The sequence below is a fragment of the Coenobita brevimanus genome, chromosome 14 (assembly GCF_032717465.1).
Source record: "Coenobita brevimanus isolate Jiangsu-jjx chromosome 14, ASM3271746v2, whole genome shotgun sequence".
In the NCBI taxonomy this organism is placed as follows: domain Eukaryota; kingdom Metazoa; phylum Arthropoda; class Malacostraca; order Decapoda; family Coenobitidae; genus Coenobita; species Coenobita brevimanus.
In genome coordinates this window covers 42,795,497-42,811,181 of record NC_136967.1, presented here as the reverse complement: position 1 = coordinate 42,811,181, position 15,685 = coordinate 42,795,497, and positions in this window count along the sequence as shown.

Below are 15,685 nucleotides of genomic sequence, written 5' to 3'. Positions count from 1 at the left end.
CATCAAGGTCCCTTCTCAAATATCAATCGAGCAGGGCCATACTCCCAAGGTGGATGGAATGCTGATGACAGGGAGAGCTGGAGCTCAAGTTTCATCAGCCCTCGGGACTAGATCCTGACCATCCCTCATTTCTGAACTTTTTCAGTGTTTCAACAACACAGTAAGTAGGCCAGCATGCTCTCCAACACAAGTTCCTCTAACTGTCAACACAAGACTATATGCACATTACACACTTCACTTCCTATTGAAGATTTTTAAAATTAATAATTGGCATCTATTAACCAAGCCTCGGAATCCCCATGAGGTAGGGATTTTTGACCCCGCTTTCCGCCCCTCTTCAGGAGAGGACCTAGCGAGATGCCTGGAACCACTATCTGACTCACTTCTTCATTTCTGCAACATTTGTGGCTTTCCCTCTAACTTTCTCTCTGTTGAGCACCATCTCTCCTTCTCTAAACCTCACCTTCCATTCCTGAATAAGACTCAGCTGTATACTTCTCTGTATCCTCCTACTTTCTCTGTACTCCTTTCAAAACCAAAGATGGCTGTTGTGCATATGTATGCAACGACATATCTTGCTCTTGTATTCCTGAACTAGAATCTTCCAAAATCTCTACTCTCTGACTTCGGCTATGCTGTCATTCTCTGACTAAAAATATCTGCGCTGTTTACTTATCCCCTTATTCTACTGACTATGGGAAGTTCTTCGACTATCTTACTTCTAAGATGGAACACATTATTTCTGTTTCTCCTTTCTCTTAAATCTCCATTCTAGGAGATTTCAATATTTACCACCACCTTTGCCGTTCCTCTCTTTTCACTGATCTGCCTTTTGAACAAGCCTACATCTTTTCTATCCTCAATGACCTAGAGCAGCTTGTACAGCACCCTGTCGGTATCCCTGACCACCTTGAAGAGAGTTCCAACATACTTGACCTCTTCCTTACTTCTAGTCCTTCTACTTACACTGTTAATCTTTTCTCTTCGTTGTTTGCCTCCGATCACGACCTTATCACCTTAACCCGCCCTATCACTCTAGTAAAGCCTGTGGACCCTCCCAAGACTGTGGTTGTGGCATTTTAGAGCTACTATTTGGGAAACCCTCCAGCAGTACTTCTTTGAATTTCGCTGGAATGATTAGTCCAACAGCCATCTGGGTGTGCTTTGCTCATTATGGAGGTTTTTTTCTCTGGCATGGAACCGTACATTCCTGTCTCATATTCAGTGACTAATGCAAAAAATAACTTTGTTTAATCACGCACGTTCTAATGCAGTCCACAACAAGGAGAAAGCCTACAAGTGATACCGGAGCCAACCCACCCCTGAATCTCACCTCTTTCCACGGCTGGATTAAGCATGTGGGAGGCCCGGGGCCCGCTTGGAAGGGAGGCCCCCTTTCCAACTCCCCAAGTGGCATACACCACAGACTGGTAACCTAAATCCTAATATATAAATAGGACACTTTTAGTTAGGAAATACTGAACGGGGACTATTCATCCAATGCTGTAATATGTAATGCATAAACACGAAATGAAATGAACACAAGTTGCTCTGGTGGGAGGCCCCCTCTTGGTGGGTGGCCCAGGGCCCGGGCCCCTTGGGCCCCCCCCTTAATCCGGCGGTGCCTCTTTCATGTTTCTGCCCCAAATCATGCAGTCTGTTCTTCGCTATGCTAAAAATAATTTCATTTGTACTAAATGTTCTGAACTCTCCAACTCAAATTCTTCTCACTCTTTCTGGCATCTTGCCAAAAACCTTTCTAACAAATTTGCTTCCTCATCCTTCCCTCCTCTTTTCCACTCTGATGGCTTTGTAGTTATTTCTTCTACTGATAAAGCAGAACATTTTGCCCAGACTTTCTCCTCAAGTTCCACCCAAGATGATTCCGGTGCTGCTCCCCCATCACTTCTGACTTCCTCATGACTGACATTAAAATTTCTCAGTTGATGTATTTTCTGCCATTGCTGGCTTCAATACTAAAAAGGCATATGGGCCTGATGGGGTCCCTCCTGTTGTCCTCAAGAACTGGCCTGTGCTAACACCCTATGTAGGTAAACTTTTCGCCTTTGTCAACTTGTACCTTTCCTTCCTGCTGGAAGTTTGCTCTCATTCAGTCTATCCCAAAGAAGGGTGATAATTCCCAACCCTCCAACTATCGCCCAATTGCCTTAACATCCTGTATTTCAAATGATTTTGAGTCTATTCTCAACAAGAAAAAATTTAAAGCACCTTTCCTATCGCAACCTTCTTCCTGATGGTCTGTATGGGTCCCGCCAGGGACGCTCCACTGGCGATCTTCTCACTTACCTCTCAGACTTATAGTCATCCTCCTTTCGGGACTTTGGTGGAAGCTTTGCCATTGCAAGTGACATCTCAAAGGCTTTCAATTGAGTCTGGCATAAATCTTTAACTTCCAATCTCCCCTCTTCTGGTTTCTATCCTTCTATTTGTGCCTTCATCTCTAGATTCCTTTCTGCTCATTCTATAGTTGCTGTTGTAGACAACCACCATTATTTTCCTTGTGCTATTAATAGTAGTGTTCCTCACGGCTCTGTCCTATGACCAGCTCTCCTTTTTTTCATTAACGACCTTCTAAACTGTATTTTTAAGCCTATCCACTCATACTTTAACCCGAGGTATCCCATTGACGTATGACTACATTGCAACATTATGTAATTGCCAGTCCCGTCGACGTACTGGTATGTCACGCAATTGCAAGGTGCATAATTTGCACAATTTTCAAAATTCGTGCTTGATTTTTGGTACGTAGGGTCGCTCGACCTTCCCCTACCTGCCACCAGGCGGGGACACTCAGCAACCCTGCGCAACCCGCGCTCACCCTCGGCTTGGTCACTCGCCTATTAGCAGTGGCTCTAGTCAGACATGGCACATAGAGGTCTCTCGGAGGAGGAAATCCAAGCCGCCCCGGATGCCTTCACAGGTGACAGTAATTCCCCACTGGAAGACGAGGTTGTACACAAAGATTATGTCCAACCAGAGGAGGTGGAGACCAGCAGCAGTTATGAGGAGGTCCCGTCCCCCAGGAAGCGGGCCTACGTGATTTATCGTGCTGCTATAGAGGGCCAGCCTGCACAAAAACAATGTGCAACATCCTCTCAGCAGCCCCTAGGTGATGTGGAGCCCGATTTCGAGGACGAGGACGAGGTCAAGGACGAGGACAGAGCTGTGGGACGTGCTGCCACATGGTACAGCCGAGAGATTATTGCCCATTGTGGCCCCGAGTGCGCACCACATCGTACAAGCCTGTATGGGCCTAGTCCTTTGTTTGGGGAGGGCGGAAGTGGTGTGGAGGGAGTGGGGAGTGAAATGGAAAGTGCAGAGGCGAGTATAGAAAGTGAGAGTGGCAAGAGTGAGTCATTGCTCTCCCATGGTGGTGTGAGGTAGCGTGGCGTATCACGTGGGGCAGTGAGGGTGCGTGATGAATCACGTGGGGTTGTGATGGAGGGGGAAGTTGGGGAGGAACCACTCCCCAGCACGTCTTATGCTCCCCGATATTCCCAGATACGTCGGCGAGTGTAGGTGCGTGATGAATCACATGGTGTTGTAATGGAGGGGGAAGATGGGGAGGAACCACTCCCCAGCACGTCTTATGCTCCCCAATATTCCCAGACTTCATCCACACAGCCCCCTAATGTTCCACGAGGCCGTAAGGGTAAGGGAAAGGGAAAGGGTAAAGGCCGAGGGAAAAGAAGTGCGAGTGGGGAAGCCCTCCACACTCCTCCTCCCCAACCTCCCCCACCAGCATCTCCTCCCCACCCAGACGAAGGTGTATCGGTACACGGCTAGCACTAAATATCGTGCCACCGCTAGCACCAATAAATGTGTTCTGCTGTATAGTATAACTAGACTACCGTGTTGGATCGACGACACTGTCTGTAGTACATGTCAGCTACTCGCCATCACTGCCCGACACTTCCCACCAAAGGTCCTCTGCCACGAGAAGGTGGAAGCTGGTCTGTTATTAAGTGGTAGCGTAAGGTGACAGAAATGAGCAGATTAAATCTCTCTTTATTGGGTACAGAATAATATAACTGTGACCCGAGAGATATGTAAGAGCGATACACCCTCCCTTTAAAACTGTAAAACGGGTTCTGACGCTGTACGCTCACCGTGCCGACTAGGGCGCGGTGCTAGGTCAGCTAAAAAGTGAGGTGCCGTGCATTTACATATACTCTGGGCTTATGCAAAAAGTAGATATTAATGACAACTCTACTAGCACATTATACACCTCTATTCAATGGTATTAAGTACATTCACATATACCAACATAATAAATGGTTCCCCAGGACTTTACACTTATGCACTATTCATATATCTTTTCACTTCTCCTAACCTTCTTTTTATAATTGAAACAGGGTGGCACTTGTGGTCTGCCAATCCACCTTCTTCTATACCACAGCTAACAGCGAAATGATATTTGGTTGTTCATCATTCACACTTCATTACACACTGTTAATTATGACTAAACAGCTTTAAAAATTATTATGTAAAATGTATGATACTACAACTTCGTATGGAAAAAGATGTTGACACCAGAACATCGCTCGGCCACACCATTGACGTCCTCGTCGACATTGTTGTCCTAACTACTATGTAGCCTAACCAGAGTGTAGGGTAGCTAACTATTCAGGAACATCCACTTGCAATCCTCGAGTACGGACACGTGGTATCAGTGGGTTCCTTAATTGGCGCCTTAAATAGTAGCCTAAACCACAAACACAGGACAAGACCACAATAAGTAGAAGACCAACGCCAGGACCAAAATAGGAAGGGGAAAGGTATGAAGGAAGATAGGACAGTACATAAGGCTCTAAATCAGTCCTGTTCAGGTGGGAGAGGAAGGTAAGCTCCTTTAATACATGAGACAGCCTGTTCACATTCAAGGAAGTAACACTGAATGAAGGTAAAAAGGGTCGTAACTGGGATGAGAAGTTCACTGTCAAAGCTAGATGATGCTTACTAGGCAGAACTGCTATCTCTTTACTGTGTAACTTACAAAAATCAGGTGCAACATAGTACCCCTTTACTGTAAGGAATTGATTCTGTGAGGCACAAATCACTGTTACATCCTCTGTCTCAGGAAAGTAAAAGTACTGTTTCGCATGAATATGAGCATGGAAAACTGACTTCAATTGAATGGGTTGGAAGGTGCAACGTTGCAGAGCAGAGGAAGTATTTGTGTCCAACAAGGCCCTCTTACACTCCTCTACCTTCAATGGTACGAAGACAAAATGGAAAGCAGGACATACATGGAGATCAAGAAATGAGGCCTTGCACTTCTCAAATTCATCCACAGTCGTTTCTGCTACATATTTCTTGTCATCTGAGACAACTAGCACCTCTGGACCCCCTTCAATAACAACAAGTGTATTATTAGCAGTAGCAAAAGGGAAGGAAATGAACTGCCATGCCTGGTATGTTACAGCGTTCCACATAGGTACCAAAATCAGGATGCCTTCATGGGTCAACTGGGCCTCTAACAATGGGTAATAATATTCCAGTTGACTCAGATCAAAGAGTGGCATAAGTCCATGCTTCCACATAGCTATATCAAGTGCATTGGTTAGTATATTAGTAGGCAGCAATAGAGCATTAACCCTATTCAAACTTGCATCGATTAAGCCGTCCACCATATTGGCTGCTAGCTTCTCCAAAGCAGTGGTTGACTCGTCGAGAGCATGTAAGTACTCAGCGAATAACACCAAGTTAGCTAGGGTTGGTAGGTTAATTTGGATGTTGTTCACAAGCTCTACTAGATGGTTGGTAGTCCTAATTATCTCGTTAGCTTTGTTAGTGAACTCATCTAACTGTTTATACACATGCATGATTAATCTATTATTGGCTTTAGCGGCCAGTGTCAAGTCATGCATCTGTCTACCCAATTGCACTACATCCTTATCTAATGCCGTACCAAAGAGTTGTTGAGACAGGATTCCTAGAAAATCCACAAGTCCTCTCTTAGTACGTGCATGGACATGCTTGGAAAGATCAGAGTGTACGTTAGGTAAAGCTACATGCAAGTTAGTGAGCCTGTCGGTGAGCCTGTCTATATGCCTAGTCTGAAGCTCAACAATTCCATGCAAGGTTCGTTCCAAAGCTTCAGTGTCAGAGTTTGTCAATCGTGGGTTTCGATTAAACATCTTTCCCACTTCCAATAGTTGCTGTCTGAGATTCGACAAGCCCTTGGAGACCTCCTTGACAATATCTGGCGTTTGGAGATAGCCTTCCATTGGATAGTAGACGCATACTGCATCTTCCACTACCACGACTTCTCCAAGTGGGCTCTTCAGTGCTCCTGGCATTAACGCAGTCGTGTCCGTGTCCGACGTCTTTCCATAGGTCCACCCCAAGCAACGCACGAGGAGTATGAGCCACAGCCACATTTTTTTCTGCAAGAGAAGATACTCCCTTAATCACTCTTGTTGTGGGATCGTAGCTTGCTGCGATACTCTTGGTTAGGGACAGGTACGGACGACGACATAGACTGCGACAAAGACAGAGGGGACAACACATCAGATGCAGGGTTAGTTAGGCCTAGTTCTTGACTTACTAGTTTGATCCTATCAGCATGTACTACCTCCTGAGTTCCATTAGCTTCATCCTTTATTCTATAAGTATTTCCACGTACTCGTTCCACAACGGTATATGGTCCGCGGAACTTAGGTCTGAGCTTGGAAATTCTCTCAGGGTTGTGGATCATGACCTTCTGGCCTGCCTGTAACGTCTTTTCTTGACTACCTTTGTGTTGTTTCGACATCATCTCCGCTCATGAGGCTTTTAATCTTTTCCGTACTTCACTGTATATACGTTGGAATTTCAACAACTGTACCTTTGCGTAGTCTTCTTCGTTGTATACTGGAGTAGGAGGTCCAGCCAACAAATCGTAGGGTAACACTTTCTCTTCTCCATAAAGGATATAATGAGGAGACTTCCCAGTTGATGAATTTTCTGAGGAGTTGATGGTCGCCGCTACATGTGGTAACCAGTCTTCCCAGTTATCCTCTTGATTTGAGGGTATTACTGGTCTCAAGACTTCCAGTATCTTCCTGTTTGTTCTCTCCACCAGGCCATTGCTCTTAGGACTGTAAGGCGTTACAAAAACTTGCTTTACTCCATACATACGACAGATTTCTTGTAAAACCTGGTTACGAAATTCACTGCCATTATCGCTGAGCAATACCTTAGGTATAGAGTATGGACAAATCACTGAAGTCACAAAAGCGTGCGCCACCTCCTCTGAAGTTTTCGTCTGTAAAGGTGCTAAAACTGAATCGTGAGAAATGGTCCACTGCCACCAGTACATAACTTGAACCTTGACGACTTCTCGGCAACGCTTAGAGATCAATGGAGACTGTATCCCAGGGTTTTTCCGGTAGAGGATACTCTAAGATGGGAGTCGGAAGTCCCATCGTTCCTCGTATTTCCGCGCATTTGACACATTGACTGACGTGGGCTTCTATGTCCTTCCTCATGGTCGGCCAATAGTATTTCTTTCTCGCCTCACGTATGCATCTATCGCGACCGGGGTGACCCGCTTGAGGTACGTCATGAACTAACTGTAACACGGCTTGCTGTAAGGTAGCAGGAACAACCAACTGATATGCAGTGTCCTTCCCTGGGGGTTGCTTGTACAAAAGACCCTGTTGAAGATGGAAGTGAGTCATTGGTACTGGGAGTTCAGGCAGACAAGTCTCGTCGCCAGACTCCAAGGCATAGATGACTTGAGACCACATCGCATCATTACATTGTTCCGCTTTTACCGTGTCTGAGGAATACTCAGCAAGAGCAACATCCTCGGCTATGGTAGCAGCAATGTTTCTACTCAACGCGTCGGCCACAACATTTTGACGGCCTGGTAAATATCTGACCTCTGGATCAAACTCCATTACCTTGCCAAACCAACGCGCAACCTTACCGTGCAAGTTTTTTCCTTTAAACAAGTCACGTATGGGTGCATGGTCAGTTAAAACAATTATCCGGTAGCCAAAGATAATATCCCGGAAATGTCCTAACGCCCACACGACTGCTAATGTCTCCAAATGTGTCGTCGAATAGTTCTTCTCTGGGGGTCTTAATGCCCTACTAGCATACGCTATGGTATGTGTCTTTCCTTGCTCATCCTTCTGCTGTAACACAGCTCCCAGACCCAGACCTGAGGCGTCCGTGCACAGATAGAAAGGTTGAGTATAATCAGGAAACGCTAATACGGGTGCTTCTGACATGGCTTGCTTGAGCTCGTTGAAGCTTTTCTCTTCCGAGGGTCCCCATTTCCATGCAGCGTCCTTCTTAAGTAGCGTTGTTAAAGGTGATGATTAGGTCATCTAGATACGCTAAGACGTCTTGCCCTAACATCTCGCCAAACAATTGGTTTATCATCCGCTGAAATGTTAAAGGAGCATTACTCAGTCCAAAAGGCATCCGGAGAAATTCAAAGTGCCCACGGTGAGTGCTAAAAGCAGTAATGGGACGCGACTCTTCGGTCAGCTCCACCTGCCAATACCCTGATGCTAGATCCAGACAAGTAAACACAGTATTTCCCTTACCTAATGATTGAAGTAAGTCTCGCGGATGCGGAATCGGGTAACAATCCGGTACTGTTACCTTGTTCACTTGCCGAAAATCCACAACAGGTCTCACACCACCGTCCTTCTTAGGCACTAGAAAGAGTGGTGCATTCCAAGGCGAGGAGGAAGGCTGGATAACGTCATCACGCAGCATCCTTTCAACTTCCTCATCCACTGCTTCCCTTTGGTTGTGCGGTAGACGGTATGCGGGCACATAAATTGGATTTGTACCGGGGCACAAACCAATATGATGCTTCACCCTATCCATCCTACCCAGCGCTTCTCCTGGAAGTGCTAGTACGTCGGAAAATTCTCTAAGGAGGGCTAGGAGTCGTGTTTTATGGTCTACATTATCCGTGACCTTCACGTATTGCTCCAGCTGTTTTTCCTTAGCCAGACGTACGGGTTCCGACTGAGTCGTTGCTTGAGATGTAACTACAGGAGAGATCACCGGCACGTCGTCGACTTCCTTTATGGGGGCACCATAGCACATCAAGTCGCCTATATAACAACCATCTCTGAGCTTAACTGCGCCACCACTCATATTTGCGATGAAGAGGGGCGTCTTCTGGTCTTGGCCAACGCTAGTCAGAGTCGATTCCAGCGACAATGCCTTATGTTTCACAGTCTCAGTTAAGCATGCTACATCAGTTCCCACCGACACGTCAGGTACTCGGACAGGAATTTTACAGACAGTTCGACTGGGTAAGTGGTGATTACCACTCACTATAGCCCTGACTTTCTTCCAGTCCATACCCTCCTCTTCATGTGCATCCGGGGACTCCCTTGACGCTTCACTTGTCGGGGTCACAACTGGTTGGACGGCTCCTGATTGGATGCAAGTTCCAGTTTGTGTCGCTGAGGGATTAAGGCCTACAAACTCTTTCCCATTAAAGGAAATGGAATGTCTTTGAGGGTGTATTACTATATCATACTCCTCCATGGTCTCAAAGCCTAACAGCCCATCAGCTGGCAGAGGAAAATCCTCAACCACATAAAACGTAGCACGTAACACAGGAGATCGTTTATCTGCCCTCAATGCCAACGGCACCTGGCTTACAATCTTCATTCTACTCCCTGTCACACCTGTCAACATTACATCAGGTGGTGATAATGTCCAGTTTGTTAGAGGCATTTCACTTCTAAGTCTTTCCAACGCTTTACTAGAAATAATGTTTGTACATGCCCCTGTATCTACGATCAGGGACACTTGACCTTTCCCTATGATCCAAGGAATAGATAATAAGTCCACCTTAGTAATAGCTGCCACACACGCATCGGTGGATTGTACTATTTTAATTACTTTGGCGTGTGGCCCCGAGCTTCCCCCGAACTAGCTTGGTTTCCTAGTTTCTTCCTGTTTTCAATGACAATGGGGCAGTAGTCTGTTTCATGAATACAATGCCCATGTATGGCGCACCACCTTGTCCCCTTTGACTTCGTGGCCTTGGTCGGGTTTTGTTGTGGAGAACTAGTACTGGGTTGTTTGTTACTCACCTGCTTCCCAGAACCAGGCTCAGACGTGGCAGTCGAGTTGGCCTTGGCTGCATGGCGTGCCGCCTTTTTAGCATGCCAACATTTTTTGTCTGTATGTCCAGCCTTTTTACACACTGTACAATACTTCCCAGGAGGTTTCTCTGTGTGAATGGCTAGGACACTACTATCCTCTCCTTCAGCCTTTGCCATTAGCTTAAAGCTCATATCAGGCAAGGATGTTTCGGGAGGTCTTTTCGGCTGCCTAAGTACATGAGCTCGAGTAGCAGAGTTCAAACAAGCTAGAAACTGTAAATATTCAAGTAACCGCGCGACTCTTTCAAAAGTCATTCCCAAAGTCAAGTCTCCCCAGCCCGAATTTGGTAAGGCTTTGCCAGCCTCTACATAACACGTGCCTGCCTTCGCCAATGCTTGATTCACTAAACAGTTAGGGTACTGCTGAGCCCTGTTTACATACCTGAACACCCAAGCATCTCGCACATAGCAATCACTTGCAAAAATGTGGGTTAGGGCTTCCTTAAACTGTTCATAATTCTGAGCAGTAGGCCCAGAGTAAAACAAGGATGCCTCCATCATTTCAGAAGCATGAGAATTTGATTTGATATTTGCTTTCACATGCCAAATCTTCTCCGCATCACTAGCAAGCTGTAGCCTATGTATTTGGGCTTCACAGTCCCTCAAAAACTTGTGAATATCATAATTGTCTTCCCCAGTAAACTGTAAACTTGGTTGTGCTGTGGGAACTACTTTGATGTAGTCTGTCTTTGAAGGTGCCTGAGTAACAATAGGCCCTTGAGACTGTCTGACTGACGCAACAGGAGGTAAAGTCTGTGGGATACTAGCAGTAGTCAAGTTAGTGGGTGCCATATTAGTCTGCCACAAAGGAGGAGGGTTAGTCTGACCTTGCACACCCATATTGTTAGTCATGCCCCAGGTATTTGGATAAGGGCCCTGGGTTTGCATGCCAATATTAGTATTCATGCCCCATTGATTAGGATTCTGGGTTTGCATGCCAATATTAGTATTCATGCCCCATGCATTTGAATAAGGAACAGAAAATAAATTCTGTCCAAAACCTTGTGGTGTACTGAAAACATCAGAAGTATGCACAGGTATGTGAGTGGCTATAGTACTAACACTAATGACTGGATTTTGCATATCCTGAGTGACCAAAGGTACTGTTGTAGTCTCAACTTCCACAGTCTCCTCACTAGGATTACCCTCATTAGCAAGACTAGTGGCCATTTTGGATCTAACTGATTGGTCTGGGACTGTTGAATAAGTATGACCAGAACGCAAATGTAAAACGTTCAAATCCTCATCCTGTCCTTCAGAAATATCCTCATCACCTTGATCCTCAATATGTCCTTCACTCATTCTATATGTCTGAGCACTTTTATTTGATGTTTCAACCCACTCATAAAATTCTGAGTCTAGTGGGATTTCCTGGTCTCTGTTTCCCCTAATTCTACGTCCCCACTTTTTCACTGTATCCATCCAACCTTGTCAGTAATCCCCTCCCAGTTACAAGAAGATAAACCGACATAAAAAAGGATAGTTATGGTAAGTGACAGAGAACGGGACACATATAAATTACAGAAAGTATATTTATTTCAAGGGAATTCTGAGAAACCTTTATTTCCACTCATCAACTAACTAACGTGTGTTGATTCAAGTGTGTGTGTGTGTGGATTACTATGCATGGATGCTACCTAGATATGAAAGTCCAGGATGATGTTCCACATTCCACGTTCCACACTCCACCAGACTCCTCGAACCATACGCAGCAGCCCGCTCACTGTGGGAGTTAGCAAGCGACTGGTCGCCCTGCACCACGCCAGGCAGATGCCACAACGCACCACACAGAATCGTGGCACCTCTCGGCCGCTCTCGGCTTTCCCCCTCTCGGCTCGCTTCGGCCGTCCGCGCCAGTTGCTAGAAGTCGCTAGTTGATCCACTCCTCACCGCACTGGCTTGAACTCCCCTTATCTCGCCTCTCGCACACGAGAGCGAGATTCTTGCCAGTTTGCGTTTGAAGATGGAGATATCTCGCACACCACAGGGCGAGATAACAGCCAGTTTGTGCTTAAGATAGGAATCTCGCACTGGCAGAATAATGGGAGGAATTAATATGCACCACTCCAGTTTATCTGCTCCACTTAACTCACTGGTAATTAGTCCCCTTACAACAGTAGAGTAAGATTTTCTGTTTCACCTTCAGGAACGAGCGATTGCAAGGGTTACTGGTTCACAGCATAAAGCCCTTTAGCACGTATCGTATCCCAGCACTGAGCACCAATTTAATGTATCGGTACACGGCTAGCACTAAATATCGTGCCACCGCTAGCACCAATAAATGTGTTCTGCTGTATAGTATAACTAGACCACCGTGTTGGATCGACGACACTGTCTGTAGTACACGTCAGCTACTCGCCGTCACTGCCCGACACTTCCCACCAAAGGTCCTCTGCCACGAGAAGGTGGAAGCTGGTCTGTTATTAAGTGGTAGCGTAAGGTGACAGAAATGAGCAGATTAAATCTCTCTTTATTGGGTACAGAATAATATAACTGTGACCCGAGAGATATGAAAGAGCGATACACCCTCCCTTTAAAACTGTAAAACGGGTTCTGACGCTGTACGCTCACCGTGCCGACTAGGGCGCGGTGCTAGGTCAGCTAAAAAGTGAGGTGCCGTGCATTTACATATACTCTGGGCTTATGCAAAAAGTAGATATTAATGACAACTCTACTAGCACATTATACACCTCTATTCAATGGTATTAAGTACATTCACATATACCAACATAATAAATGGTTCCCCAGGACTTTACACTTACGCACTATTCATATATCTTTTCACTTCTCCTAACCTTCTTTTTATAATTGAAACAGGGTGGCACTTGTGGTCTGCCAATCCACCTTCTTCTATACCACAGCTAACAGCGAAATGATATTTGGTTGTTCATCATTCACACTTCATTACACACTGTTAATTATGACTAAACAGCTTTAAAAATTATTATGTAAAATGTATGATACTACAACTTCATATGGAAAAAGATGTTGACACCAGAACAAAGGCGACGATGGGGACAAGGGATTTGTGTCATGGAATTGGGAGGATGGGAGTGATTTTTTTCCCATCATTCACCCCTTCACTGAGCAGGGATGCGCTGGCTGCACTGCTCCAGATTTTAACCCTAATTCCACCAGGCTGGATTTTTTCCACCTTTTTTTTCAGGGAGAGTTTTGTGGAGCAAATAGTGGACCAAACAAACTGTTTCACTAGCAGCCAGCACCGTGAGAGTGAAAGACTGGGCACAAGGAGCAGGCGTTCCATCAAATATGATTACCCTGTCTCCCTTGCAGAAATGTTTTTATTTTTTGCCCTGGTACTTTTTATAGGTATTGTGCGAAAAAACAGAATTCCAGCATACTGGACAAGGGACCCTATCATGCTGACACCAATATTTGGCCAAATCATGAGTTGTAATTGCTTTCAGCAAATTCTAAGTCGCCTCCACTTTCATGATGCTGATGATCCTGCAAATGCAAATGATACAGATAAGATGAGGCGAATTAGGTTGGTTTTTTATCACCTAAGGCAAACATTCCGTTCCTCATTTTATCCCTATAGGGACCTTGTCATAGACGAGAGTTTCGTGTTGTGGAGAGGCAATATTTCATTTCGGCAGTACATACCCAGCAAAAGGCACCGTTTTGGGTTCAAGATCTTTGTTATGTGTGACTGTAAGACTGGTTATGTGCAAGACATAGTCTTGTACACCGGTGCACAGACAGACATAATAGAAGATCGGAGTATTGGACTGTCTGGAGCAGTGGTAAAGACAGTGATAGAAGGCTACCTTCATCGTGGTCATGTCCTTTACCTGGACAACTGGTGCACTAGCCCTCTTCTCGCTCGTTATCTACACGGGCATGACACAGGAATCTGTGGTTCTGACAAGGTGAACCTGCGTCACATGGTCAAGGTGGGGCAGAAACTTGACAGAAATGAGGTTGTCTTCTTCCAGGCGAACAATATACTAACAAAAGTGTGGAACCACAATAGAGAAGTCAGCCTCTTGTCCACAGTTCACCACCCCTTGATGCACCGTACAGTGTCCGTGGATTACCGGAGGGAGAACAGGCGCCACATATGGAAACCTGGATGTGTCCTCGATTACAACATCAACATGCGCCTGGTGGACCAGTCAGACTCCATGATATCCACTGTCGAGTGTGCCAGGACCACGATGAAGTGGTACAAGAAGCTCTTCTTTCACCTGCTAGATATAACTGCCCTGAAAGGCCCTAACACCACACACACACTGCCTCTACTGCCTAAACTCCCCTGAGAATATCCACCCGCCACCTCCCCAGCCAAATAGACCTAGGCCCCAATGAAGGTGTCATGTGTGAAGCAATTCCCGTGTGAGACCCACCACTCAGAGAAAAGACACCCGCTACCAGTGCGTTGAGTGTGACATGGGTCTGCATTCACCCTTGTTTCAGTGAGTGTCACACCTTGATGCACTTCTGATATGGTGTGAATGCGATATGACGCTAATACTCAGAAAGAAATGCGACAAACTGACGTTCAGTGTAATTATAAGGCCCGTAGATATGTAAATAGTAGTATTGATGTGGAAACGGGTGTATTATAAGTGGAACAATCTGTAAGGGCATAAATATTTTCTAAGTGGAAACCTTCCCAGCAAGTGTATGTACATGCGTTATTCTGAAGCTCAGTGGAATAAATAAGGCCCGTAAATATGTAAATATTAGTATGAAAATTGCAAACTGGTGTAATATAAGTTGAAAGTTTTGTAAGTGCAAAAATTTATTCTAAGTCAAAATATTCATAGCAAGTGTATATAGATGCGACTTTCTGATGCTCAGTGGAATAAATAAGCCCCGTAAATATGTAAAGTTTAGTATAAGGTGGAAACGGGTGTAATGTAGGTGGGGAAGTATATTGGGAGTGAAGAAATAAAGCACAAGTTGAAACACGAGTGGTAGAGAGTGTGCTTGCTATGTGAATATGCTCTAGCATTTCACTCAATGCCCTCGTAATGAATGTAAATAATTGAAAACATTCATAGTAGTGAAGGAAAGGTTCAATATAAAGAAAACAATACTATGAAAGTGATAAAACAATATGGTATGTTGAGATACGAGTCATAGCAAGTGCGCTGAGTAAGCAGATGTGTGATATAGTTATGCTACATGTCATTGTAATGAATGAAAACAGCTGAAAACATTTACATACAGTACAAAATGGTAAAATGGCAATGAAACAGTATTATACAAGTAGAAAAAATGATATGTTGACTGAAACAAGAAACTTAGCACATAGCGTGTTACCACTCTGACCAAACTCACTATGCTCGCGCGAAGGTACAATGCTTATTTTTCATATATATGTCATTGAAAACCATTATATTGTTATTGTTATTGTTTATTAATTCAAATTCAATAAATGTAGGGGTGTTCTTTGTTGTTTCTCCCAAAATTACCTACCATAGAAAACGTGAGCGTCTCACACGTCAGTGACAGAATACGATACCTGGTGCGAGGGGCCTCACCTGTTCCGACCACTTATG